Source organism: Hemicordylus capensis, chromosome 4 (assembly GCF_027244095.1).
Source record: "Hemicordylus capensis ecotype Gifberg chromosome 4, rHemCap1.1.pri, whole genome shotgun sequence".
NCBI classification, from domain to species: Eukaryota; Metazoa; Chordata; class Lepidosauria; order Squamata; family Cordylidae; genus Hemicordylus; species Hemicordylus capensis.
The window spans coordinates 188,351,742-188,378,798 of NC_069660.1; the positions used below are offsets into that span (position 1 = coordinate 188,351,742).

A 27,057-nucleotide genomic window follows, 5' to 3' on the forward strand; every position below is an offset into this window, starting at 1 on the left:
AGTTACATGACCTCTCATGGGGAGAAGTAGATATGCCCACATCCTTTCCTGTACTAATTTTTTTGTAGTAAATAAGAACGGTAAAGCTGCTCCAAGCATTAGTGAGAGAAACATGTTACTCCTCACAGTGATGCTATGTACAGTAGCACATAAGTGCTGGTGGCAGCCATGCACACACATCTGTTACAGCTGCTTGTACTACAGAGAGCTAGTTTCAGCCTTACCAAGTCAATCCTTGAGATGCCAAAAACACTCCAAGCCTGTTTGACCAAAGACGACAGCAGGACTGAAAAATGAGTCTGTGTAACTTGAGCCATGATGGCACTGCAATATGGCCTCCAACTGCCTGAAAAGTATTTGCCCTGGTTCATATCACACACACACCTCCCCCTGCATGGTTTTACACAGTAGAGGGCATTTCATCAAGTGCAGCTTGTCATGCAGGGGAAAGAAAAGTGGAACCTGCTGAAATGCCCTCTTCTGTGTATCTCTTAAAGTACAGGAGACCTGCCTTTTCCATATGGTAACCTTGTGCACACACATGAAGTTGGCCCCATTGTCACAGATGAATCGTAAGTAACACATGAATCTTGCTGAATTCTGTTCAGAGCCTCTGTTCAATGTATTCTGTTCAAAGTCCCTGAGTACCAACCTTCATGGTTGCCACTCATTGCTAGGGTTGTGCATTTTGTTTTTTTTCTGTTTTGTTTTTGGTCTGAATCTGAAACACCCCCATTGTGTTCTTTGTTCGAAATCAGCCAATCCCAAACACCCCAATTTTGTTCTTTGTTCGAAATTGCAAAATCCGAATCCGAAATGTTTCAGATTTTAAAAAATGGCCCCAGAAAAAAACTAGTGGGCGGAGGTGGTAGTGCCCAATGGGTGGAAACTACCACCCAAATTTCAGAGGAATTGGACAAAGTGCTGGTTTTTGGTGAATTTTTGAAGTATAGGATTTTTCCCATAGGGAAGAATGGAGGTTTTAGTAAAAGTATAGCTTCATGTTGGGGGGAAAGGAGTGGCCCAGAGCAGAGTAGGGTGGGTGGTAGTGCCCGGTGGGGGCAAGGAAGCTGCCAGAATTATTTCAAAGGAATTGGGCAGAAGGCTGATTTTTAAAGATGTAATGGAGTTTGTGCGTCTGTAAAGTTCTTCCCCATAGGGAATGATGGACCTCCATAATTCCTGCTCCATAACTGCACTTGGGGGGCACCAGGGTGGCCCAGAGCGAGTGGTGGTGTAGAGCACATAGGGTGCCAACCACCCCCATAGGTTGCTAACCCATGGGGTACTGTGTTCTGTTGTTTCTGAGATGTTTTGAGTGTAGATTCAGATTCTCTGGTAGCATATGAGAGTGGATTCATGGTTTGTCATTAAAAATCTCATATGCTACCAGAGAATCTACACTCAGAACACCTCAGAAACAACAGAACCCAGCACCCCATAGGTTAGCAACCCATGGGGGTGGTTGGCACCCTATATGCACTGCACCACCACTCGCTCCCGGCCACCCCAGTGCCCCCCAGGTGGAGTTATGGGTCTGCTGAAACCTCCATTATTCCCTTGGGGGTGGACTTTAAAGAAGTGTAAACTTCAACAGTTCCTAAGAAATCAGCCCTTTGCCCTATTCCTTTGGAATCTGGGTTGTGGCAGGCACCCATTGGGGCACTGCCACCTGAACCACTCTTCTGCCCCTAAAGCCCCCTTTCTGCCCTGAATCCACCCCAAATAACATCAACATCACACATCAACAACAGCAGAGCTCTGGAAAAAATCAGACAGATTTCCAAAGGTCATGCACATCCACATCCCCCCCCACCCGAAATGCAATTGATCTACACACAACAGTGTGAAACAACAACAATGACATGCACACTGCCCCACTTGCCAATGAGGGTAAATGCACACTGCACCACTAGCCAATGAGGGTAAAATTTAGCCTTAAATTTGCTTGAAAGGAATAAGGAGGCAATTGCCAGCAGACCAGCCCATGCTTTTGCTGGCCAGTCTGTGGGCTGGAAGGGCTGGAAATTCAAACAGATGTCAAAACTCAAAATGGAGACTGAAGGAGAAAGACTTTTTGCGATTGCAAAATGGAGTTCCAAAACAGCCGAAACAACAAAACATTTTGTATCCGAAACAAGGACGTTTTGTTTTGGCTACAAAATTTTCTGTTTTGAGCATTGGGTATTTTGTTTTGGCTACAAAACATCCAAAATGGCTTGTTTTGTGCACAAAATGTTTTGTATCTGTAACGAAACGCACATCCCTACTCATTGCATGCCGCTCCCAACAGTGCACCATTGAAATGAATGGGGCTTACATCAGAGAGATGGTCAGTGTATTATATTCAGACAAATAATTTTATTCCAACATTGGTTTCCTACCTCATAAAGTTGTTGGGATCCTGTTCAAAACCGGTTTCATTGTATGAATTGTTGGTGGTTGATCATTTGCCTCATGCAGTTCTTCTGGAAGGGCTTCAAAGTCTTAAAGTCAGGTGCTGCTTTATATACTTCGCTGTTTTCTAGCATTATTTGTCATTATCAGGAGAGAAAATGCAACCATTTAGCCTCCTTTTTTCTTGAAACTGTGTTGCTGGCTCTGTAAACGTCCAAGTTAAAGTGCTCTCAGGATTGTGATTTTGTATATATTAAGAAATTCTGTTTTTTATTAAGAATTTTCTAGTAGCTACTTATTTTGCTTAGTATCTTAAATGAAAATCTGGAAAAATGGCTTTTTGGAAAAAAGACAGTGGTTTGGCAAATGAAGACATACTTGATGCCAAAAGCCTGCCGATATGCAAGGTTACTGCCACTTAGTTTAGTCTGAGTACCACAACTGTTATGGTTTTTATGAGAAAATGAACCAAGAACTCAACTCATTATGTCTGCAGGCCTATGCATACTGAGTCATGGATTAGCACCATTGATTTCTTTTTGGTTATTACCCAGGCTGAAATATTTTAGGTCTGGGCTCAGAATGTGGAACGTGGGTTATTGATAGGTTTAGCTAAGGTTATCCATATGAGGGAATGCCTGAAACCACAGCAAGCCATCCCAAAAGAACTGGATGTACTGTTCAAATATGCATCTTGCCTATCAAAACCACAACTGGCAATCCAATGCAGTGTCTTGCGCATAACGGTTCTCCCCCGCCCCCTCATATGGGATTATGAATAATTCTGCATCAACACATGCATTTAGATGAGAACTCGGAATGTCAAGCTTCATCATACTGTCAAGGGCCAAATGAAACCTCCCAGGTGTAACTACGACTAGATAAAGAGGGCTTGGCTGGCAGAGTTGAATCATGTTCCAGCTGACCAAATGAGCAAAGGAGACAGCAGGTCAGCACAGGCCCATAGCATGTTTTTTTAAAGTCCAAAAGGGAATGACCTCCAAAGCACAATACCCTTTCAAGTGACTCCTCGGGTCACTAGCACCATCTCTAAAAAAAACGGGAAAGGCATATAGTGATCTGTTTCATGGATTGGAATTAGAGAGTGAGGTCTTGTAGTGATGGGAAGCCTTTGAGGGAGGAGTAGGCCTCGCTAAGAGCAACTGCTGGAGAGTGGGCCTTTCCTAAAAGAGGGAAAAAGCCCTAGAAATTCAAAGAAGAAGGACCTGTCCAGAGGACTGGGTGGGAACTACACACTCAGCCACCTACTGGAGAGGAGAAAGCTTTGGTCTGTTTGTTAGTCTGTCCCAGGAGTGCCCTGAGGAAGCTGCTGGGGAAATGGGAAGGCCACAGTCCGTGAGTAACAAGTTAGGACCAGTTCAGTTAGACGCATGAGGGAACTAGTATTTTTCTTTTCTGTATTGCTTGGAATCTGAGTTGCCAGGTTTAATGAAAACTCTGTTTTACAGTCTGCTTTATGAAGAGACATTTGATCTTATTGCATAAGCTTGTTTTTCTTCTAAGGTAATAATAAACACTTGTTGGTAAACCGTGCTACTCTTCATTTCAGGTCTTGTTGGGGACCACCCCCACCCCCAACCCCAACATTAAACCCAGAGCCACCAACCCACAATTATATGGAACCCAGGCCTGTGTCTGATTCCATTTTATTAAGGAATGGATTAATGCCTGAACTCAAAGTGAACTGACACCCAGGTCTAATGACTGCCTCAGCTAACTGCTCTGTGAAGGAAGAGGCAATCCAGCATTGTACTGTGAAATGGGCACTCACAAGGGCTAGGCCTGAGCTATCAATATGCTAAAATGTAACTCACTATCAGATAATGTCTGTGGAAGAGGCCAGAGGCTGAGCTCCCCTTTCCTGTTTCAAGAAGTCTATGTTAATCTTTGTCAATGATTGCTCTGCTATGCTCAAAGGGGATACTCAGTTGCTGTCTATAGAAATTCCACTCTAGGAAAACACCTGTAGATTTAGTCCTTTTACTAACACCTTTTAACACCTTCTGGGACCAGGCCCCAAATCTGAGGACAAGAGAAGATGCCCATTTGCAGCTCAGAGATGCAGATTTGCTTTGGGCGAAATAGAAGGTCCCCTCCCCAAGATAACAGCTAACAGAAGATGGGATTGATGTTACCCTGGACTGACCAAATATCCTGAGCTAATTTTGATAATTAAAAGACAATATCCAGAAGATAACAGGAATGGACACCTTTTGTGATCCAGGAGACTCAAATGGACATCAAAGGATGGGACCACTATAAGAAGGAGTCTCTGGACATGGCAGATTAGCAATCTTGCCTAACAAGCATACTTGCTCAAGAGCCATCCCAGAGTTTGCTGCTGAGCCACGGGGCAACAAGCAGGAACTCTGTCCATGGACAGGAACTGTCTGTGACTTCTGCTGTGCAGTGAGAAGTCCAGACTACCCAGCCATGGTGCTTCACTTTGCTCTGAGCAGCTGACCACAGCCTGCTTGACTACTTCAAGCTTGCACCCCAGGCTCCTGTTCTCCAGCACCCGTGTTTCTCCTCTATCTGAAGCCTGCATCACTCTCAAGTTCCAGCAATGAACAATTCCTTGGAAGCCTTCTTCATGAACCTGGTGAGATGCCTATTCAACGCACAGCCTAGCCTGCTCCCCACTTTCCTCCTCCTTACTAATCACTGCCACCCCCTTCCTAAGCCCCCCCCCTTCGTCCTTCTTCTTTCTCTGTTTCTCTCTAAATGTTTTATTAGGATTTGTTAGATTGTTAGATAGCTATAATTACTGATTGCACACACGTATGTTAGTTAGGCACATTACACTACACTTGAATCAGAAACATGTTTTTATTTTATCCTGATGCACAACTTTTTATAATAAAGCCCATTGAACTTTCTGAGTGTGTCTCTCTCTATCTCTCTTTGCGCCCAGATCCTACATGGTCACCATCTCCAAGAACCAATTCAGTTTGTTTATGATGTGACTTTGCCTCTTTCCCTCTGAGCATGTACAGAGTGCGAAACCAGGTGTAGTTCTCAACAGTCTTCCTTAGTCACACGCCTTTGAAGGACTACACTTGCTCAGCCCTTTTGGGGAGGCTTTTGCCACTCCCCCGCCCCACCCATCCAGGTACCTTATATGGAGAATGGGTTTTCCTACATCAAAATGAAGTGCATGGTGTCAGCCTACTGTGAATCCCTTACAGACAAGGATTCAACACCAAAGCTCCCTGGCTCTGGTAGGAATCATGACAGGTCTACAGTTTGCTTCTTGGCAGTAGGCATCTGCTGTCAAGTCTTGTCAGAGTAGCTCTGCATTATAGGTGTTCACTATTATTGTCTGCACAGAAACTGATGGATTGTTTAATGTGTAACAAACAGACTGCAGTATACACTGATGGGACCCTGTGGAAGAAGATCCCATGGCAATGCTAGACCAAAGAAAGGGGGATACGTCTCCTAGAACCCTTTCATCTCAAAGCTAGCATGTGCTAGCCTTTTCATTGGCCATATATGAAAACTCACAGCCCAGGCCTTCTCAAGAAGTTGCAACAACTTATTCCTCATAGCCTTCAAGCAATCACTGTCTCTGGTTCCCAGGCTCTTCCTTCTCCCCTCAATCTGGCTCTCTTCCTCTTGCCTAGAAACAGCACCCCTCCCTCTTGCTCCCCAGACTTCTCCAGTTTCTTCTTGCCCCTGCTTGTCCTGTCTGGCCACGTGCCTCCACTTGAAGCAATCTCTTCTGGTCCTCATTGGACATCCTTTGAGGCTGAGCCTACCCCAAAATGAATAAAATAAATAACTCATCTACCAGTCCCAGAAGCCAACAACCAATCACGAAGTATGTTTGTTGTATTTCCCTTCCGATTCATCTAACACTGCCATGCACTTGCTCATGAGAGGCTGACAAAATCCAGCCTCTAGACTCCATACAGTGTCAGCATGCCATGCACAGGAAAAAGGTGGGGGAGGGTTGAAGAGGGGCTACTTTAGCCTAACACGATCTGAGGCTAGCCTCTGTTAGGCGCGGAACTTGATGGTGAAGAGTACTCATGACTTCCGTTCCTGCTCATGCTTCCCCACTTGCCAGACGATGCAAGGAGGCGGCCATATGTTATCAGATTATTAGAACATTTGGGGCACCTTTGGCATGAATAGCTGGGGAGGGTCAGGGAAGACTCTCACAGCTCAAGGCATTGCCTTGTTAGTCAGTGGCTGGTCATTGGATTTCATTGGATGGATCTAAACCTCAGAGGTAGCACAGATAGTTGTGCAGGTAAATCAGGATTTTTAAAAACAAACCCAAATTGTGTAACCTTGGATTAAAAACATCAAATGTACTTGGCCGTGCAGTATTGCCTAGATGTCATCAGATATAGATCTACTGTCATATTCACTCCAACTCTGAAAAATATCCATTTTCATTATTGTTACACTGTTTGCTTATAAATACTCGCTATTAGCTACCATCAAGAGGATTAAAATCTTCAAGCAATTTAAAAGTGAGTTATCTTTTTTCTTATTTGTTTTTCCTAAATAATATTAAATTTCAGCCTCCCCAGTTCCGCCTGATTAGCTTCACCACTGTTGGGCACTTGGGCATCACCTGGTCATTCTCTGGCCTCTGCTGAGCCCCTGCCATTAACCCCTGACTGCTTGTCAGGTTCCACTCTAGATACACCCACTTCACAACCACATAGCCTGGATAGTGTCAGGAACTCTGGAAGTTGATCTAGGAATCTCATATAGCCCAAGGCTAGGATCTAGCCTAGTTGGATCCGGTCTCCCAGAGCCTTTAGGAAATAGTGGGGTACAATAGCCACCCCAGCATTGTTGATGGCAGTATGATACCTCCAGATTTACCAGCCCTGGTATAAATAGTGGGAGACTTATGTTCTCCCCGTTATTTTGCCTGTAATACTTGAGGCCCCAGCTTCAGAACCTGTCCTCAGGGAACTTGGCTGGAAAACACAGCCTCCTTAACAAGATGAGGAACCAAGTGCAATTGCCCACAGCCTCAGCCTGTTCTTGACAGATATGAAAGAACATGATTTTTTCAAAACTCCTCTATGAAACACGAGGAAGGTATATAGACATGTGCCTTGCAAATAGTGTGCCTCATTCATCATTTTTTATTAGATGGATTTAGGGATATTTGCTTACGAAGAATCCTGCACTGATGTAGGAACCTAAAACTTCTTCAAGAATTCTAGGACATTCTCTCAACCCACTCTTTTCCTTAAGTACAGAGCTGGTACATTCTTCTTGAGGAATGACTCTATTCCCTTTTGTCTCTTAAACTACTCTTAAACTGTCCGAGGCATCATTCCAAAGTTTTGCTGTTTAGGGTTCAACTCTTCTTACTAAGCTTTCCCATTGGAAGTAACCTAATATCAATTGCCTCTCTTTATTTGCTAGCTAGTTTCTAGTTTCCCTACTAAAGACAATACATAACAGAAAACATGCTGAAATCAGCCATCCTTGAAATAAGGTCTTCTCTGGCATCCTTTCCTGACCTTTCATTTTGTAATAAAAAATATGCTCATAGGGTCATGATGAATGTTCCCACAGAGTTGGAGGCATAGGTGTAGTTGTTTTAAACACTTTAGCTGGGCAAGAGAGCAAATGTTTCATGTGGGCTAAGGTAAAACCCCTTCAGTGTTGCAGTTCTGTGTGCAGGCAACAAAAAGTGTTTGTGGGGCAGGGGCACTTTTCACAATTTAAGGGAAAAGCTGTGAACGGGGGAATGAGGCCATTCTCACAACTGCACGGAACCAGGCTAAGGGAGGCCAGCCTGGGTCCACGCAGTCGTGTGCTGCAATGGGAGCCACATGGCTCTGGGCAGCAACCCTTCAAAAATACCCCTCCCCTTAAACCAGGTTAACGGAGCAAGCGCTCTGTTAACCTGGTTTTCCTGATTGTGAGACGCCACGGTGCAGCTCCATGCCATGGTGACATACGAGGAGACCCCCTACTGGGATGCTTCAACAAGCCTTCCAGCCTTGGAGATCCCCCCCAGAACACCCCGCACACTTGCGTGGGGCATTCTGGGACTTCCAGGGGCCAGTCAGCCCCCGATCCCCACCGCCCCTACTGGTTCTGTGACGGAGCTGGTAATCGTGTGGCTAGCTGATCCGGCCGCCCAGGTATGGCTCCCTACTCGTGTCCTATCCCGCTGAGCCCGGTAAGGCTCCACACATTGATCGTGTGTAGAGCCTCTGAGTGTCAAGTTGGGTGGAGATTCTTCATAGAATCTTGGGATAAGTTCGGTAACCAGGCACATCAGTAGCTTCAGACAACATGCCCAGTAGGTGCATGTGCCACAGGAATCTCCAGTTCCACTCCATGTACTTTCCAGCTGCTTATGAGTGATCATGAGAAGTCACCCAATAGGTGGAAAGGCAGAATGTGCAGCCAGATGTGGGCAGGTACCTGAACTGTTTGGGTGGAAAGAAGCCACTGGATTAGTATCCACACACTAATTCATCAAGATGACAGACAGTGATATAAGTGGCGGTAACTGCAATGAATGATTACTGTAACACACTCTATGTGGGGCTGCACTTGAAGAATATTAGGGAACTGCAACTAGTGCAAAATGTGGCAACTAGGATTTTATCCGGAGCTGCCTGCTGGGATCATATTACACCCATTTTGAAAGAGCTGCATTAGCTGCCAATTTGTTTTCAGGTCCAATTCAAGATGCTGGTTTTGACCTTTGAAGCCCTTAACAGTGTGAGCCCGGGATACCTGAGGGACCGCCTACTCCCAAGGCTTTCTGCCCACTTGACGAGGTCATCAGAGGGGGCTCTGCTCCACGTGTCAGCAATGAAGGAGGCTCGGCTGTTGTGCACGTGGGACAGGGCCTTCTCAGTTATTGCCCCCAGACTTTGGAAGGCTCTCTCGATGGACATCCGCTCCTCAGTCTCCATCACAGTTTTTAGAAAGCACGTGAAATCTTGGCTTTTTACCCAGGCTTTTATATGAGTTTTATATTGTTTTTTGTTGCTGCTGCTCTGTATTTTATGGTCCTATTGTGTATGTTTTTAAAACTTTTAATTAGATTTGTATTTTTATAGACCAATTTAATGTTTTTATTGTGTAACTTTTATAGTCGTATATTGTCTTAAATGTTTTAATTTGAGATTGTTTTAATGAAAGGCAATATAAAAAAATTAGCGATAAATAAATAAATGACAGCTGCATTTTCCTTCCTTGTTTGCATGAGATGTGTTCAGGACAAGCAACAGCCTCATTCCCTGAACTGGCTACATATGCTTGAGTGACTTCACCCAAAGCTAGCTCTGGCTAGTGGAACACAGGAACATAGGAAGCTGCCATATACTGAGTCAGACCATTGGTCCATCTAGCTCAGTATTGTCTTCACAGATGGGCAGTGGCTTCTCCAAGGTTGCAGGCAGGAATCTCTCTCAGCCCTATCTTGGAGGTGCCAGGGAGGGAACTTGGAACCTAGATGCTCTTCCTAGAGCGGCTCCATCCCCTGAGGGGAATATCTTACAGTGCTCACACTTCTTATCTCCCATTCATATGCAACCAGGGCTTAGCTAAGGGGACAAGTCATGCTTGCTACCACAAGACCAGCTCTCCTCCCTTAGACCAGCTCTCCTCTCTTAAATGTCACATGGCTATTTGGCATGTAACTTTATCATATTCGCAATGTGATCCCGGATTGTCTGGGATCACTTGGGGTCACATAAGAATATATATCTATATATACATATCTATATATAATTTATCTACACTATAAAAATTATATCCTGCCCTTCAACATAATGTAACTTGGGTCTTCAGCAACAGATTTGGGTCTATGAGCACCCCTCAAAGTGCAGACCTGACCATGCAGGTGGGAGGAGACACACCTTCCAGGACAGGTTACATACACTGTCCCAGGCAGGCAATGAATGCAACAACAATATGTCCATCTTGTCTGGAATAGCTTTGTTGACCCCCATCCAGTCTATACAGTAAGTGACCTCAGATACCAATTTAGCATGTCCACTACCTCACTTGAATCATATGAAATCAAAGTGAGGTGTCCTGATGACACCTCACTCCAGTTCTTCAGATGACCTCCCTCAGTGGCTTCATGTAGTGCCAAAGCAGCTGATCAGAGGGGCAGGAACAGCCAGGGAACAGGCCTGTAAAGATACCAACCACGTATTTAATACGTCATTTGCCCCAACAGATTTAGACTTTCCTTAAGACAATAGCAGCCACATGGTACAGTAGATCAGAGCTACATCCAGATCATGACCATGTGTGGGTGAGGGGTGTTTCCACTCTTTGCCACCACTATGGTCCAAAACTGGATAGCTCTCACCTGTTCCCATGGCTGCTATTTACTCCAGGAGGAAAGCTCCCATTAGGGCAGGGCTGCTCAACTTTGGCCCTCCAGCTGTTTGTGGACTATAGCTTCCATAATCCCCACTCACAGTGGCCAAAACTAAAGGATTACAGGAGTTGTAGGCCAACACCTGAAGGAGGGCCAACGTTGAGCAGCCCTTCATTAGGGCTACAGCAAATCTTTTTTATTGTTTGGTTCTTAGGATCTAATGACTTGTTCCATAGCTGCCCATTTCCCCCCTCCTTTTTTTAAAAGCCCAAATTTGGCTGAAAGAGAGTGGAGGCAAGGTATCTGGAGAGAAGCTGCTTAACCAATTTTTCTCTGGGCATTCTCCACTTCAAAATAAACCTCCCTGAACTGCAGAGGGAAAGGTATAGGGATCCCTGTATATTTTTTCCCTACAGGTGGGAAAAAAAACATCTTGGGGAAGGTGACTTTGAATTAAAAAGCAACCAAGGGAAAAGGACATGGCCACAGCATTTTGGCTTTTCTTAAAAGTGGAGGGGGAAAGCACATAGGCTCACATCTTTGCTCACGTTGAGGAGGCGCAATGTGCAAACCACCTTTGCAGTGTTTTGGTAATGCAGAGTTTGGCTCTGTGTGCAGAGGGGAGATTTTTGCTGACTTCCCCCAACACGAAGCGCTCCCTGCAACCCAGAACTAGATCACTGAGGGCTGCACAACCGTCAGGGATTTACTTCTGTGTTGAAAGGAACGCTTCGGGTGGGATAGGTGAAAACCGCAGCGCCTCCCACATGCAGCATAACTCTGCATTATTAAATGCTGCAGAGGTGGTTTGCAGGCTGTGCCTCTACAATGTTAGCTAAGAGAATCAGCCATGGAATTCTGTCACATCTAGTTTGAATAGCTGACTCATCTACCAAGAAAAATTCTTAAGATAATATGTGATGCACAATAAGAGATGAAGAGTTAGAAGGACTGGAGCCTGCAGGCAACACTGGAAGACACTTGTGTCCCCTTTTCCAGGACTGGTAGAAAAATGGTCTTTTAACCTTAAAACTGAATGCCATTATTTTAAGAAGTAGGAATCAACTTTTTTTCTCAAGGAGTGCAGTAAGGACTGCATGACAGTGTACAAAAAAAAAAGAGTCTGATAGAATAGTTATAAGAGGACAAAAACAATAGACAGTTTATGCAAACAGCAGCCATGAACAGCAGAGATGGAAGTTTTGGGCGGTATAGAAATATTTTAAATAAATAAATAAATGAAAATTATCTTGTTAAAAATCCTGAGAGCTTTGGGGAGCTTTGGGAGAGGTTTGGTATTTTCAGGGGCAAGGGAATCTTGGGCTTTTTGTTGTTCCATTAAATATTGTTTAAATTCCCCTTTGCAATTCCAGTAAACTGACTTAAAGGAGAGCTTAATTTTGTAGCTTTGAAGCAAAACTGCTTCCACCATTTAAATGCATGTCTTTTCAGAGGCCCCTAAAACACTTCAGGGAATATCATCCAAAATAGTGTTGCTTTGCTTCGTACATTATTTACGATACATTTAATTATAATGGCCTCTGATGGCAGCAAAGTATGTGAAGCTCTGAATTCCTGCGATTTTATGCTGACCACTCACTGCCTGTAATACAGCAAAGTTGCCCCTATCCAGCATTTCTCTGGAAAGGGAAATGAGTTCTGATTTCAATTACAATGGCATAATAACTTCCTTGGCTTTTTGAATTAGTCTCTGACACTGGTGTTCTCAGATACAAATGATAAATTATTAATCTGAGAAACATTCCTTTTTATTGGACCTCAGAGGTCACAATGAACAGAGAAGTTTGCTTTTGCCGAGTGTACTTCTACATATGCTTATTTCAGGAGTGGAGGGCAAGTAATGCAAAGCAAACAAAATGCACGCTTCCTGCTGTAGCTTTAACATATGCATTGCAGTCTAGAGAAAGGGTGCCTGCCATCCAGCAACTGCTATGGCTTCACATTGTCTGCTCATCCCAAAGCATCCTGCAGACATGCTGGCCCTTCTGTGAGCAGGAACAGCCAAATCCTGATCCAAAACGAACAGCCCAGGTGTCACTGCTGCCCATTGCTGGAATTGGAACGGGGATTTGAGCCACAGTTGAACAAAAGTGTGAAGTGCAGCAGTCAGTGCTCGAATTACAGGGGGAAAGGGAGGGGGGGCAGTTAATAAAACCCACAAGCCCGATGCACTACTTCCCCCAAGTCTGAGCCAATTCAAGTCCTCCCTGTCCCCTTTTAAAAGCAGTAGCTAAGGCAGCCAGCACAAAATGCAAAGAGTTAGGTTCCCTCCGGCCCTTTCTGTAATTCAAGCACTGTGAGCAGGAAGAAAGAACTGCTCGATTAACCAGGCAACATGAAACTCTGGATATTTATGCCATATCTGGCCAATCCACAGGCTTCATACTGTCTGCTGCTAATGGCAGAGGTTGATGGTGTTGCAATCTGTTGCTCTTTTTCCCGCAGAAGGCTCTGAAGCTTGGGTGCACACAGTCCTAGTTGTCTCACTACCATACTTAATTTGAGTCTCAGGCCATACGGTCTCGATTTGACTCCTGTTTCAAAGAGTGAATCCTCCTAATCCTCTCTAGCCTAATTTGCCCTTCAGACCAAAGGGGAAAGACCTCTGTGAGAAGACACTGAAATTGTCTCACCCTGCCGCCTTGAATCGATCAACCTCAGCCAGTGGAGCTTTTGATAACAGCCCTCTTTTTTCATTGGCTCGCTCAAAGACCACCTTTATCGTTGTTGTCTTGTTATTGTTATTGTTACTTTTTATTTTTTATTTTATTTGTGTTAGATATAATTAATACACACATTTTATTTGTTAGCCGCCCCATAACAAATTGTTCTCTGGGTGGCTCACAGCACAACATTAAAAAGCATACAATAAAAACACATAAGACACAACAATACAAAACAAAAATATAAAATACAATACCAAACATGTTTAAAATCCTCTGCTAACTGGGCAAAGAGACACCTTTGAAAGTGGTGATTCTCTTTATTTAGCAGGGGGAGAGTAACTGGCCCTATCCACCTCCAGCACAGTACCTCCAGTGACTGTTGCTGGTGTCTATCTTGTGTCTTTTTAAGAATGTGAGCCCTTTGGGGACAGGGAGCCATCTTATTTATTTATTATCTTTCTGTGTAAACTGCCCTGAGCCATTTTTGGAAGGGCGGTATAGAAATCGAATTAATAATAATAATTTTTAAAAAAACGTTTTTTAAAATCAATTTTAAAAATCATTTTTTAAAAGCCTGAATGAACATAAAGGCCTTCACTCAGCATCTAAAAGAACAAAGTGAAGGCACCAGGTGAACCTCATTGGGGAGGCTATCCATCAATAGAGTATCATTGCCATAAAGGCCCTCTTCCTAGTAGCCACCTGTCTCACTTTGTTTGGCAGGGGCATTTGGAGCAGAGTTTCCCAAGAGGATCTTAAGGTCCAAGCTGGGACATATGGGGCAAGGTGCTCTCTCAGATAACCCAGTCCCAAGCCATTTAGGGCTTTAAAGGTTAAAACCAGCATTTTGAATTGGGCCCGGAAACGGACTGGAAGCTAGTGCAGCTGAGAACGCACTAGTGTGATATGATCAAATGCCTACCCCAAGTAAACAATCTTGCAGGCCTATTTTGCACCAACTGCAGTTTCAGGACGATTTTCAAAGGCAGCCCCACATAATTGGGCCAATCTGGACTCCACTATTCCTACAAAGTCTATTAAGGGGGTGTAATCCCTCTTGCACTATTAGACTGGATCAGTTTCAATCTGTGACTCCTGAGGATGTGGACAAGCTGCTTGGGGCGGTGAGGCCTACCACTTGTTCTCTGGTTCCTTGCCCAACTTGGCTGCTTCTATCTAGCTTAATATCATTAGCGCATCACTGAGGGAGGGTAGGATGCCTCCTTGTCTGAAGGAGGCAATGGTTAGACCACTTCTCAAGAAGCCTTCCCTGAATCCCTTAGCAGTCTCCAATCTCCTATGGTTGGGCAAGGTGATTGAGAGAGTGGTGGCTAAGCAGCTCCAGGAGGTTTTGGAGGAAACTGATTATCTAGACCCATTTCAAACTGGCTTTAGAGCTGGCTATAGGGTTGAGAGACAGCCTTGGTCAGCTTGATGACCTTTACCAGAGTGTGACTCTGATGGTTCTTTTTGATCTCTCGGTGGCACTCAATACCATTGACCATGGTATCCTTCTGGATTGCCTGGGGGAGCTGGATAGGATAGATAGGAGGCACTGCCTTGCAGTGGTTCTGCTCCTATCTCTCAAGTAGATTCCAGATTGCAGAGCTTGGTGACAGTTGCTCTTTGAAACTGGAGCTATTATATGGAGCCCCTCAGGGCTCCATCCTGTAATCAATGCTTTTAAATATTTATATGAAACTGTTGGGTGAGGTCATCAGGAGATTTGGTGCAGGGTGTTATCAGTATGCTGATGACACCCAAATCTATTTCTCCTTGTCGTTGTCATTATAAGGAAATGGCATTGATTCTCTAAATGCCCACCTACAGGCAGCAATGGGCTGGATGAGGGATAACAAATTGAAGCAAGATGGAGGTGTGCATTGTAGAAGATTGGAATTTGAGGGATGAGTTATCGCTTCCTGTGCTGGGTAGGGTTACACTCCTCCAGAAGGAACAGGTATGCAGCTTGGGAGTGCTCTTGGATCGAGGCCTCACCCTGGTATCTCAGATGGAGGCTAAGGCCAGGAGCACTTTCTATCAGCTTCGGCTGATTCCATTAGCTTCAGCTGATTCAACAACTGCACCCATTCTTGAAAAGAATGATCTCAAAGCAGTGGTGTATCAGCTGGTAACCTCCAGGCTTGACTATTGCAATGTGCTCTACGTGGGGCTGCCTTTGTATGTATTTTATTTATTTAACATATTTTTATACCGCCCAAAACTTAAGTCTCTGGGCAGTTTACAACCAGATAAAAACAAAGGGAAAACATTAGTTTAAAACAAAAACAAGAAATTTAAAACACAGCAATAAAAAAAAAATTAAAAATGATATTCTAAAAACAACATTAGAACAATTAAAACAATATCTGTTAAAAGCCTGGGTGAACAGATGTGTCTTTAAAGACTTTTTTAAAATTGTCAGAGATGGGGAGGCTCTTATTTCACTAGGGAGCGCATTCCAAAGCCTCGGGGCAGCAACGGAGAAGGGCGGTCCCTGAGTAGCCGCCAGACAAGCCAGTGGCGAATGCAGACGGACCTCTCCTGATGATCTCAGTGGGCGGTGGGGTTCATGATGAAGAAGACGTTCTCTTAAATACCTAGGATGCAAGCTGTTTGGGCTTTATAGGTTATGACCAGCACTTTGTATTTTGCCCGGAAACATATTGACACCCAGGGTAACTCCTTCAATACAGGAGTAATATGGACTCTCCTAGGTGACCCAGAGACGAGCCTGGCTGCCACATTCTGGACCAACTGTAGTTTCCGGACTATGTACAAGGGCAGCCACACATAGAGCGCATTACAGTAATCCAGTCTGGAGGTTACCAGCAGATGTACCACTGTTTTGAGGCTGTCTATCTCAAGAAACGGGCGCAGCTGGCATATCAGCCGAAGCTAATAGAAGCCACCTCTGGCCATTGCCTCAACCTGGGACACCAGGGAGAGACTTGGATCCAGAAGCACCCCTAGACTGCGTCCCTGTTCCTTCTGGGAAGTGTGACCCCATCCAGAACAGACAGATCAAGATCATCTCTCGAGTTTCAACCCCGCACAATGAGTACCTCTGTCTTTTCTGGATTCAGTCTCAGTTTGTTATCCCTCATCCAGCCCATTACTGCCTCTAGACAGGCATTTAGGGAGGTTATGCCCTCTCCCGATGATGCTGACATGGAGAAATAGATTTGGGTGTCATCAGCATACTGATAGCACCCAGCACCAAATCTCCTGATAATCTCTCCCAGCGGTTTCATGTAGATGTTAAACAATATCGGAGACAATACTGAGCCCTGAGGGACACCATACTGAAGTTCAGTTTTTTAAGAACAGCAGTCCCCGAGATACACCATCTGGAACCTGCCCGTGAGGTGGGAATGGAACCACTGCAGAGCAGTGCCACTCACTCCTAACCCCTTCAGACGCTCCAGAAGGATACTATGGTCGATAGTATTGAAAGCCGCTGAGAGATCCAAAAGGACCAACAGATTCACACTTCCTCTGTCAATTCCCAGTTGGAGATCATCCATCAGGCTGACCAAGGCAGTCTCCACCCCATAGCCAGTCTGGAAGCCAGTTTGAAATGGTTCTAGATAATCCATTTCCTCCAAGACTGTCTGTTGCTGGAAAGCCACCACCCTCTCAATTACCTTGCCCAGCCACGGAAGGTTGGAGACAGGCCTGTAGTTACTCAGCTCTGAGGGATCCAAAGTAGGCTTCTTCAGAATTGCCTCCTTAAGACTAGGAGGCATCCTACCTTCCCTAAGGGATGCATTTATAATCTCTACCAGGCCTTCTACAACAACCCCCCTGCCAGATAGTATAAGCCATGTCAGACAAGGGTCAAGAGAACAGGTGGTGGGCCGCACCATTCCAATCAGCTTGTCCACATGCTCAGGAGTCACAAACTGGAACTGATCCAACCTAACCACATAAGAGGAGTTGCTGGATACCTCCACATCAGACACTGAAGTAATTGTGGAGACGGAGTCTAAGTCGGCCTGAATACAAGAGATTTTGTCCACAAATAATTCATTAAACACATCACAGTGGGTGGTAGATGGTTCCAGATTCCGATTCAAGAGAGGAGGGGCTGGACAACTCCGCCGGACATGAACTTGCGGATGCAATACAGGCAGAAAAGAATCGCTTCTTTGCTGCACGTATCGCCTGAGCATAGATCTTCAAATGAGCTCTATGTTGCAATCTGTCGGATTCAAGCAGAGTCTTTCTGCACCTGTGCTCCAGTCGTCTACCTCGCCACTTCAGCCCCCGTAGTTCTTTCGTATACCAAGGGGCCAGTTTTGAAGCGGGTCAGAGAGGACACTTAGGAGCTATCATGTCTACCACCCTGGTGAGTTTGCTGTTCCAATTCTCCACCAGGGCAGGGCTGTTCCAATTCTCCACCAGGGCATCAACAGGATCGCCGGCAGAGTCAACACTAAATCCCTCCAAGGCTTCTTGAAATCCTATAGGATCCAATAACCTTCTCGGGCGGACCATCCTAATAGGTCTCTCGCCCCTGCAAAGGCTGGGTGTGACTGTGAGTCCAATCTTAACCAGATGGTGGTCCATCCATGACATTGGGGAAATCACAGGATTCCCCACTCATGGAACACCACCCTGATCAGAGTGAAATACCAAATCAAGTGTGTGACCTGCAATGTGCGTTGATCCCTAGACCACTTGAGATAGGCCCATAGTCGTCATGGCCGCTATGAACTCCTGAGCCGCCCCAGACAAATTGGTCCTGAAATGAACATTGAAGTCCCCCAGCACCACAAGCCTGGGAGACTCCAACACCAAACCTGAGACCAAGTCCGTCAGCTCAGTTAGGGACTCTGTTGAGCAGCGGGGCAATCAATACACCAACAGAAGTCCCAGTCTATCCCTGGTCCCCAAACTTAAGTACACACATTCAATATGGTTCGACACTCTAACAGGGATCTGGGTAAGGGAGATATTATTCTTATAGACCACAGCCACTCCACCTCCCCGCCCACGGTCCCTCATCTGCTCCTCAACAGAGTACCCAGGAGGGAGAAGCTGGGACCACACTGGGCCCCCAGCCTCCCCCAACCAGTTCTCTGTAATACATACCAGGTTGGCACCTTCATCCAGAATCAAATCATGGATGGTTTCTGATTTGTTCCAGACTGACCTGGCATTACAGAGGAGCAAGGTGAGGTTCGAAGGGTGGTTGGCACTGCTCCCCAAGGTCAAAGAGCTGGCAGGACAGCCGGAAGGGGAAACAGCTATTAGATTTCCAAGTCCCCTTCCCCTGTAACGACCCATTGACCTGCCAATGTTACTTCTTCAGCTTCCTACCACAACTGGGATGGCTGCCCCACAGTCTGTGGACACACACCCTGTCTCCCCATCTCCAGGCAAGCCCAGACACATTCTAAAAGATCCTCACCCATGACTAATAAAAACAGAAGCCCCATTATTAAATGCCCACCACATAAAAAAATACCTGGGCCAAGAGGCCTGGCCCTTGCCCTCGCTGTCCACTGAGGTGGCTCCCCCAACGGGGCAACCCCCTTTGGTGTCACTCCTTTGGTGGCGATCCCGCTGGTGGTGGGCCCACCGCCACAGGCAGGGTTCGTATATAGGGCCAGAGATAGCCTCTCTGGTCAGCTGGTAGCAAGAACTGCTGACTCACCTGGCCCTGATCCTGCAAAGCAGCTGCTGCCAAAGGCCACAGTTCTGCAGGTCAGGCAGGCGGCTGGCAGGTAGACTCGCCTTCTCCCCCCACTCCTGCAAGCAGATGTTCAACACAGCAGCAGCAGCAGCAGCAACAACAACAACAGGCAGACAGCCCACACCAGTCTCTCACCCTGGGGGCTGTCTAGGAAGCAGGTGGTCTCTCCCAGTGCTACAGGGCTTCTGGCAGGCTGGGCAGGAGGCAGCGTTCCTATATAGGGCCAAAGATAGCCCCTCTGGTCAGCTGGTAGCAAGATCTGCTGACTCACTCCTGCAAAGCAGCCACTGCCAAAGGCCACAGTTCTGCAGGTCAGGAAGGGGTCTAGCAGATGGACCCACCTTCTTCCCCCCCCACTCCCCCCCTTCGGAAGCTTCCATTAATTTAAAATACAGCAGCCAAATTGGTCTTTCAGGTAACCAAGAGAGACCATATTAATCCTGTACTTAAACAGTTGCACTGGCTGACTATATGTTTCCAGGCAAAATACCAAGCGCTGGTTATCAGCTTTAAGCCCTGAATAAATAATAATTAGGTCTGAGTTACCTTAGAGAGCTCTTTCTTCTGTATGATCCTCACCACACATTAAGGTAATCTGGAGAGGTCTGTCTCCAATTCCCACCGGTATATCTGGTGGTGACTCGGAACCAGGCCTTCTCTGTAGCTGCTCCTGGGCTGTGGAAGGCCAGAATGTCACTTTTCACTCCCGGCAGAAATTTGTGATTTGGAATCATTGTTGGCCTCCAAGAGAGCCCTTAAAGCCTATTTGTTTGGTCTGGCCTTCCAGGCTTTTAAAATTGTGTTTAAATGTTTTTAATTCTTTTAATGGTTTTAAACTGTTTTAAAATTTGTTCTTGTATTGTTTTAAGTGGATTGTTTTAACTTTAATGATTGTCCACCGGTTTTTGTTTTGTTGTTGTGCACCGCTCAGAGCCTTTGGATGGGGTGGTATTAAAATGTTGTTGTTGTTGTTATTATTAATAATAAAAATTAATGCATTGCAATAATCTAAACGGGAAATTAACAGAGCATGAGTAACTGTGGCCAAGCTATCTCCATCCAGGTAAAGTCGCAGTTGGTGTATCAGCTGAAGCTGATAAAAGGCGCTTCGAGCCACAGAGCCCACTTGAGCCTCCAGGGACAGTGCTGGATTGATGAGCACCCCCAGACGGCGAACCTAGTGCATCTGTGATCAATAAGCACCACCTAGACTACAAACTTCCCTTCATGAGGAGTGCAACCCCATTTAGAACAGGTTAAACATCATTCATCTGGACAGAGGAGCTACCAACCAACTACCAACCTGTCTTGTCTGGACTCAATCTCAACTTGTTCACCCTCATCCAGTCCATTACTGCATCCAGGCACTGATTCAGGACAGTCACCACCTCACCTCTGTCTGATGAAAGAGAGAGAAGCAACTGAGTGTCATCTGCATACTGATGATGCCTCAGGCAAAATCTCTGGATGACCTCTCCCAGTGGTTTCACATCGATGTTAAACAGCATAGGGAAACGAATGGAATCCTGCGGAACCCAAAGCCCAATTTCCAAGGGGTTGCGCCAGGGGCGTAAGTATAATAGGCAAGGGGAGACAGTTGTCTGGGGGCCCACTGCCTTGGGGCCCCCCTAGAGTCAAGTCATATGACTGACTCCCCCAGCCATGCACCGGCCCGGGCTTCCTTCAGTTGTATACATCCTCCGAAACTGATGTGAGTGTTAAGACCTGGAGTTACCAGAACAGCACGTCTTTCTCTAGTACCATTAAATGACTTGCATCTTCCACAATTTAAAAAAATAATTTAGGATGATGTTCTATTGTGGCACATAGGTGTGTGTGTGTGTGTGTATACACATACACACACATATATATTTACTATGCTTTTTGCTACCACTATTTAGCCTCATTTAAGATTTCCTTACTTCATGAGCTGAGCTTAAGTGAGGGGGCCGCCCATTTTAAAATCTTAAAATCTTGTCTCTGGGCCCACTCCAACCTCACCTCGCCCCTGTGTTAAGCAGTGATCCTCCAGCACCATCTTTTAGAAATAGGCCTCCAGGTAGGAGCTAAACCACCTCAAAGCAGTGCCTTCCACACCCAACTTGGCCAGCCTATCCAAGAGGATACCATGGTCAATGGTATCGAAATCCACTGAGAAGTCCAAGAAAATTAACAAGATTGCACTCCCCCATCTCTCTGCTTTCTATTCTACACTATTCCCCACTCAATAAATCAAGAAGTGGTGCTTGGGTTTTGCCTCATCCTTCAGTTTGCTAGTTCTAGTGGGGTCAGCTGGATTTCCAGCTGGGTAGGCTTAAACTACCTCATGCACCTAAGACTGTATACATCTAGCAGACCTGTAGGGACCTTCTTGATCACCCCCCGCCCAACCTATCAGCCCATCATCTAGTTTGTGGTGAGCTATACTGGTTGTGATGAGTTGTACTCATTGTGAGCTCTACTGGTTATGCCTCACTCAATTTAGAGAAGTCTTAGACAATAGCTTAACCTGCACAGAGTATCTGTGCGCTAGTACTTGATTGCTCCCCTCACCCTCCACCACCGCCCCCTCACCTCAGAGTTCTCTCCATCAGTGACCCAATTGCAGCTGGGGTTTCTGGGAGTTGTAGTCAACAATATCTGAGGATTCCTGTTAGAGGGAACACTGCTGTCCACCCTCATCTGAGCTGTGCTCCTGCACCTCCTCCATCCCATTGCTCCATCGCTGCCATCCCCCTTATCCCCTCACCCCTCTTGGTTGCTCCTCCATCCCATTGCTCCATCCCCTTCACCCCTCTTGGTCACGGCTACAGTGTTGCGAGCGCCGATTGGCCAAGCTGCAGTCCCCCTAACCCCAAAGAACTCCCCACCCTCACCTGAGCCCTGCTCCTGCTCCTCCCTACAGGAGTAGCAGCAGCAGTTGACCAGGCCCTTCCTCACTGCCTCCACCACCATTGCTGCTCATTCCCCTCAGGATACTGACAGGCTCGGGTCTATCCCTTGCCTGCCTCCCTCCCCCCCCCTCCGTCAATGGCCTCTGTAGCTCCAAGCTGTGGCGACAGTTGACTGGGTCCTTCCTTGCTGCCACCTCTGCTGACATGGCCACTCATTTCCCTCAGGCTGCTGACAGGCCCAGGCCTGTCCCTTGCCCTTCCTTCTTTCTCTCTTTACCTCCCTTCTTTCTCTCTCTCCTCCACTCTCTCTTCCTCTGTCTTTCTTCCCCTCACCCCTCTCTCTCCCTCCCTCCCTCCCTCCCTCCCTCCCTCCCTCCCTCTCTTAAGAACATAAGAACAGCCCTGCTGGATCAGGCCCAAGGCCCACCTAGTCCAGCATCCTGTTTCACACAGTGGCCCACCCACCAGATGCCGCTGGAAGCCTACAGGCAAGAGTTGAGGGCATGCCCTCTCTCCTGCTGTCACTCCCCCACAACTGGTACTCAGAGGCATCCTGCCTTTGAGGCTGGAGGTGGCCTGTAGCCCTCCGACTAGTAGCCATTGACTAGTAGCTCTCCTCTTCTTTTCTGAGTTAACAGATCTTGTTCATCTTGTTTCCTCATCTAATTTGCACAGTGGCAGCTTCCTTCTTCTGAAGGGGCTCTTTCCTCCCTCACAACCCATCTCTCTGCAGACTTCACAGTTCAAAAGGAAGGGATGTTCTCCTAACATCCCCCCATCACAGTTGGGGGTGGGCCTCCAAAGCCCTTCATGTCCGGGCTCCCAAATGCGCTGGGTGCACCAGTGCCCACTATTCGTGTCTGTGTCTGTGTCTGTGTTTGTGTCTGTGAAGACACACACACACACACACACACACACACACACACAAACACATTCTTCTTTCCTCTACAATCTTTCCACCAGTAACAGCTGCATTCCAACTGACCTTAGCCATCACAGGCTCTTCTTCCCTATCTGCATATAGAATTCCCACTGCCCAGTCATCACAGTGCTCCTGCTCTGTCACCTCTGACTGTGGGTGGGGCTTGCCAGGCACCATTTATCATGGACCACCTAAGTCTCATACACACACACACACACACACACACACACACACACACACACACACACCAGCTGGGCCAGACACAGAGCATCTGTGCCTCTAGTCACCTGCCCCACCGCCGCCGTTTCCTCTGTCGCTGTTGTTTTCTCTCCCACCCATCCCGCCTGCCCGGCTTATTCCTTCCCCTGCCTGCTAGCCCTCCAGCCACTTTGTCGCCATCGTTACCTTCTTCCTTGGCTGCTCACTGCCTTTTTGCCCACCTGTCCTCCCGCCCGCCCCCCACCATTTTGCCCGCCCACATGGCCCCCGGCCCGCTCATCCTGCTGCCAGCTGTCCACCTGCCTGCTGCAGTTTTCTTCAGCCACCACTTCTGCTGCCATTTTTCCCTCCCCCACCCGTCCCATGGCTAGCCTATCCTACCTCTCGCAAGAGCTGCCATACATGGGATTAACCATGGGTATGCCCTATAGAATTAAACAGATAGATAGATAGTTGTAAATCTCATGCTGTTGTTTATTCTGCATCAGTTGTCCCATTTTTAAATCAGGTTCTTAAGGCTAAATGTAATTTACCAAAGCCACTTGATAAAGCAGGGAACTGAACTCAAGTCTGGTAATTTGAGTCCAGCCAGCAACTGAATATACATTCAGCTTTTACTGAATTTATTTATTTATCATATTTATATACTGCCTGATATGTATATCTCTAGGCAATTTTATGTGGTTTGCTGTACAATCCAGCTGATACCTACCCCTAATGATTTCAGTGGTTCAAGTATATGTTGTTTGAAGATTGTTACCACAAGAATTAAAAATTCCGAGAACTGAATGTGTTAGAAAATTTAAATACACTTGCTGTACTTGAATTAATTTCAGAAGAACAGGTGGATTGTGAAAGAACCATAATGAATGTAGCAAAGGAATGAATACCTGCATTTTTTCGTTAGGATTGATTATGCTGGAAATTCTCTGTGGTGAGAGAATCCCTTTCTCATTATAGTAGAGTGCACAGAGGCACAACACAGCGGTAGTTTAGTTAGGCACGCGTGTGTGCTGAGAGTAAAGTAACTTGGAGCCAATTCATAGTTTCAAATCAATATAAAAGGCATTTATTAAGGAACTCCATTCTAGATAGGAAAGTGAGGAGTTAGGATCTCTAATCTATCTATCTAGCTGGATGCAGACAGATTCTGCATCCTCTCTGCACATATGGTGCAGGGAGAGAGGCTTGCCATGTTGCAAGGTAGGAGGCCAGGTAGGAAGAGAGAGAGAGGAAGGAAGTTTGAATCCCCTAAGAGTAGCAATCTACATTTCAAAGGGATAGCGTCAGAGCAGTGGAGAAGGGATGACCAATGTCTTGACTCTCTAGCCCTCTGATTTACTAATCTGTCCTCCACTGTCTGAGGCAAAGAGACAGCGCAAAGTCCTTTAACTTCCAACAGATTATGCCAGTTTCAACCTCCAGACTCATCAGATCCAATTATGCCTCTGCCTGTAAAAGCTTGCTAATACTGGTTTTAGATGGATTGGAACCATCATATCTATCTCTCAAAGTACTCCCCAGACAGAAATAAACAGATGAAATCTCTTAGTACTTGCAGCAGAATGTTTTTTCTAGAACTATGACCATTTATGTCCCTGGTATCATTATCCCCACCCTGAGACATAACTGATCCTGAGGAGGCACAACCAGAGCTGGATCCCATCCCAGTCCCAACACTGGGTCAGAGAGAGTCCCCAGAAATGATAGCCCAAAACACAAGCCCTCCAAAGAGTGACCTCCTACCCATTTATGCTTCCCGGTGTTGGCAACAGATCGATAGAAAGGTTTGGGCTGCATCTGATAGAAAGGAAGAGAAGTGTCAAACTTCACGTCAGAACAAGGCTGCCCATTTATGGCTTCAATACTCCAGGCAGGAAGGCAGAGCCCAAGAAGGGAAGCTTGAGCTCAGAGATATTTAAGAGTTCAGCCCACCTCTAACTGGTGCTGGAGGAACTTGGTCTTCAGAGCTAACTATGGTGCTGAGCCTCACCTCGCTTTGTAAATTCTCCTCTATGGAACAGAACAGGACACCCTGGAACATCTCTCAGTAAAGGTTATTATTTCCATTTACTTTCAACTGCTGGCTCCAGACAATTTCTTGTTCCAGTCACAAATCTGTATGCAGAGAGAGAAAACCTAACATTCTTTGCTCCTAAGAACATAAGAACAGCCCTTCTGGATCAGGTCCAAGGCCCATCTAGTCCAGCATTCTGTTTCACACAGTGGCCCACCAGATGTTGCTGGCAGCCACAGGCAGGAGTTGAGGGCATGCCCTCTCTCCTGCTGTTACTCCCTTGCAACTGGTACTCAGAGGCATCCTGCCTTTGAGGATGAAAGTGGCCTGTAGCCCTCAGACTAGTAGCCACTGATAGACCTCTCCTCCATGAAGTTATCCAAACCCCTCTTAAAGCCATCCTGTTTTCAATAGTTACATGCCAATGCAGCCACTGTGAGCTACCCAGTGCCTCAGAGTTCCAATACAAAGCGGTCCCCACGACCACCGCCCCTCGCTCTCCGATTTCTACAAGCTACTGTGGACTGCTCAGGTTAATGTCACCTATGAGAAGCAATTTTCATTTTCTATCCAAAGCCATTGATGACATACAATATAGAGCAACAGGGGCCCACAAGTGGGGTGGAAATGAGGTAGCAGCATCCAAAACCAACAAAGAACGCTGAGATCAGGGACACGTGTACTAGGTTGGTCAGTCATGGAAAAGGAAATTACACGGCTTAACAACATGCTTTGAAAACACCAAGACACCTTATGACTGCCTTCTCCTCTTTTGTGTTTCTTAGACTGCATGCAGGCTTGCAGAATATATACTGAAACATGAAATATTCTCCACAAGTTGCATGCCTTGTTAGGTCAGCTGATGTGAAAGGACTACAAACAGGGCTTCATTTTGCATTGTTTTAAGTCTTACGTAAACCTTGTGGAGGCCCAGAAAAGGCAGACTCTGCTCGGTTTCAGAGGCTGGCCCTTTCCCCCCTGCTTGGCGTAATGCAGATGAGAAATCCATCTCTAATTAAAAGCAAACAAAAATATGTAGCTTTCCCCCACTTACATTCTTTGCATACATTTGAGCACAGTATTTTGTTTCCTTTGAACTTGACATTACCAAACTATGTTCAGGGAGATTCCGCTGGAGAGAAAAACTGAGTCACTAATAAGAACCAAAACTCAATTTCTCCTCTGTGAAAAACCAAATGTTACTCTAAACTTTAATGAGCAGACTATGAGAAATGGAAAACAAACCATTTCACTTTTCTGAGGACACAAGGTTTCTTGCTACTTGCTACAGTTTAGCAGATGCTAAACTGGCTAGATTATGTTCCAGTCTTTTTCCATTTAGAGTATAGATGTAATTGCATATATTAGCATTATTTAGTGTTTTTGGGGGAACCCTCCAAGCCTATAATTCCATGCCTAAATTGGAAACAAAGGAAAACTAATATTGGGCCATACACAGAGAGAAAATGATAGAATTGAAACAATAACTTATCAATAAGTTTCATCTCAATTTATGAGTGCTGTCATTGGCAGGAATAGTTTGCCTCTGTCCATGGTAGATGATGTGACCTGTGCCAGTATAACATCAAGCAATACCCTAGACCAGTGGTTTCAAACATTACCGTATTCCTTCAAGAATCCCTTTCCACATTGACTTGTCTGCCCAGAGACCCTGTATGTCACACAAGATTTTACAACATGTTTTAGGGTACTAATCAGGTCCATTGGGCTTCATTGTTGCCCTGTGTGAGCTGAGTGTTCACCCCAGATAACCCCCACCACTCATCTGTCCTCAGAGATAGGCTGCATTCACATGTAATGTGAAACCAGAGTTTGATGAACCCGTGCTTAATTATTGAAACCA

At 45.9% G+C, this 27,057-nt stretch overlaps 1 long non-coding RNA gene across 1 annotated transcript in view; it reads right to left on the bottom strand.

The window, feature by feature from the left end:
- Positions 1–2,390: 2,390 nt before the first annotated feature.
- Positions 2,391–27,057, bottom strand: part of LOC128352990 (uncharacterized) — a 93,355-nt gene continuing 68,688 nt past the window's right edge. Inside the window, exons 2-3 of the long non-coding RNA XR_008320766.1 lie at positions 20,445–20,540; positions 2,391–2,601 (exon numbers count right to left, since the gene is read on the bottom strand). This is a non-coding gene — a long non-coding RNA (uncharacterized LOC128352990). The remainder of the gene's footprint in view (positions 2,602–20,444; positions 20,541–27,057) is intronic.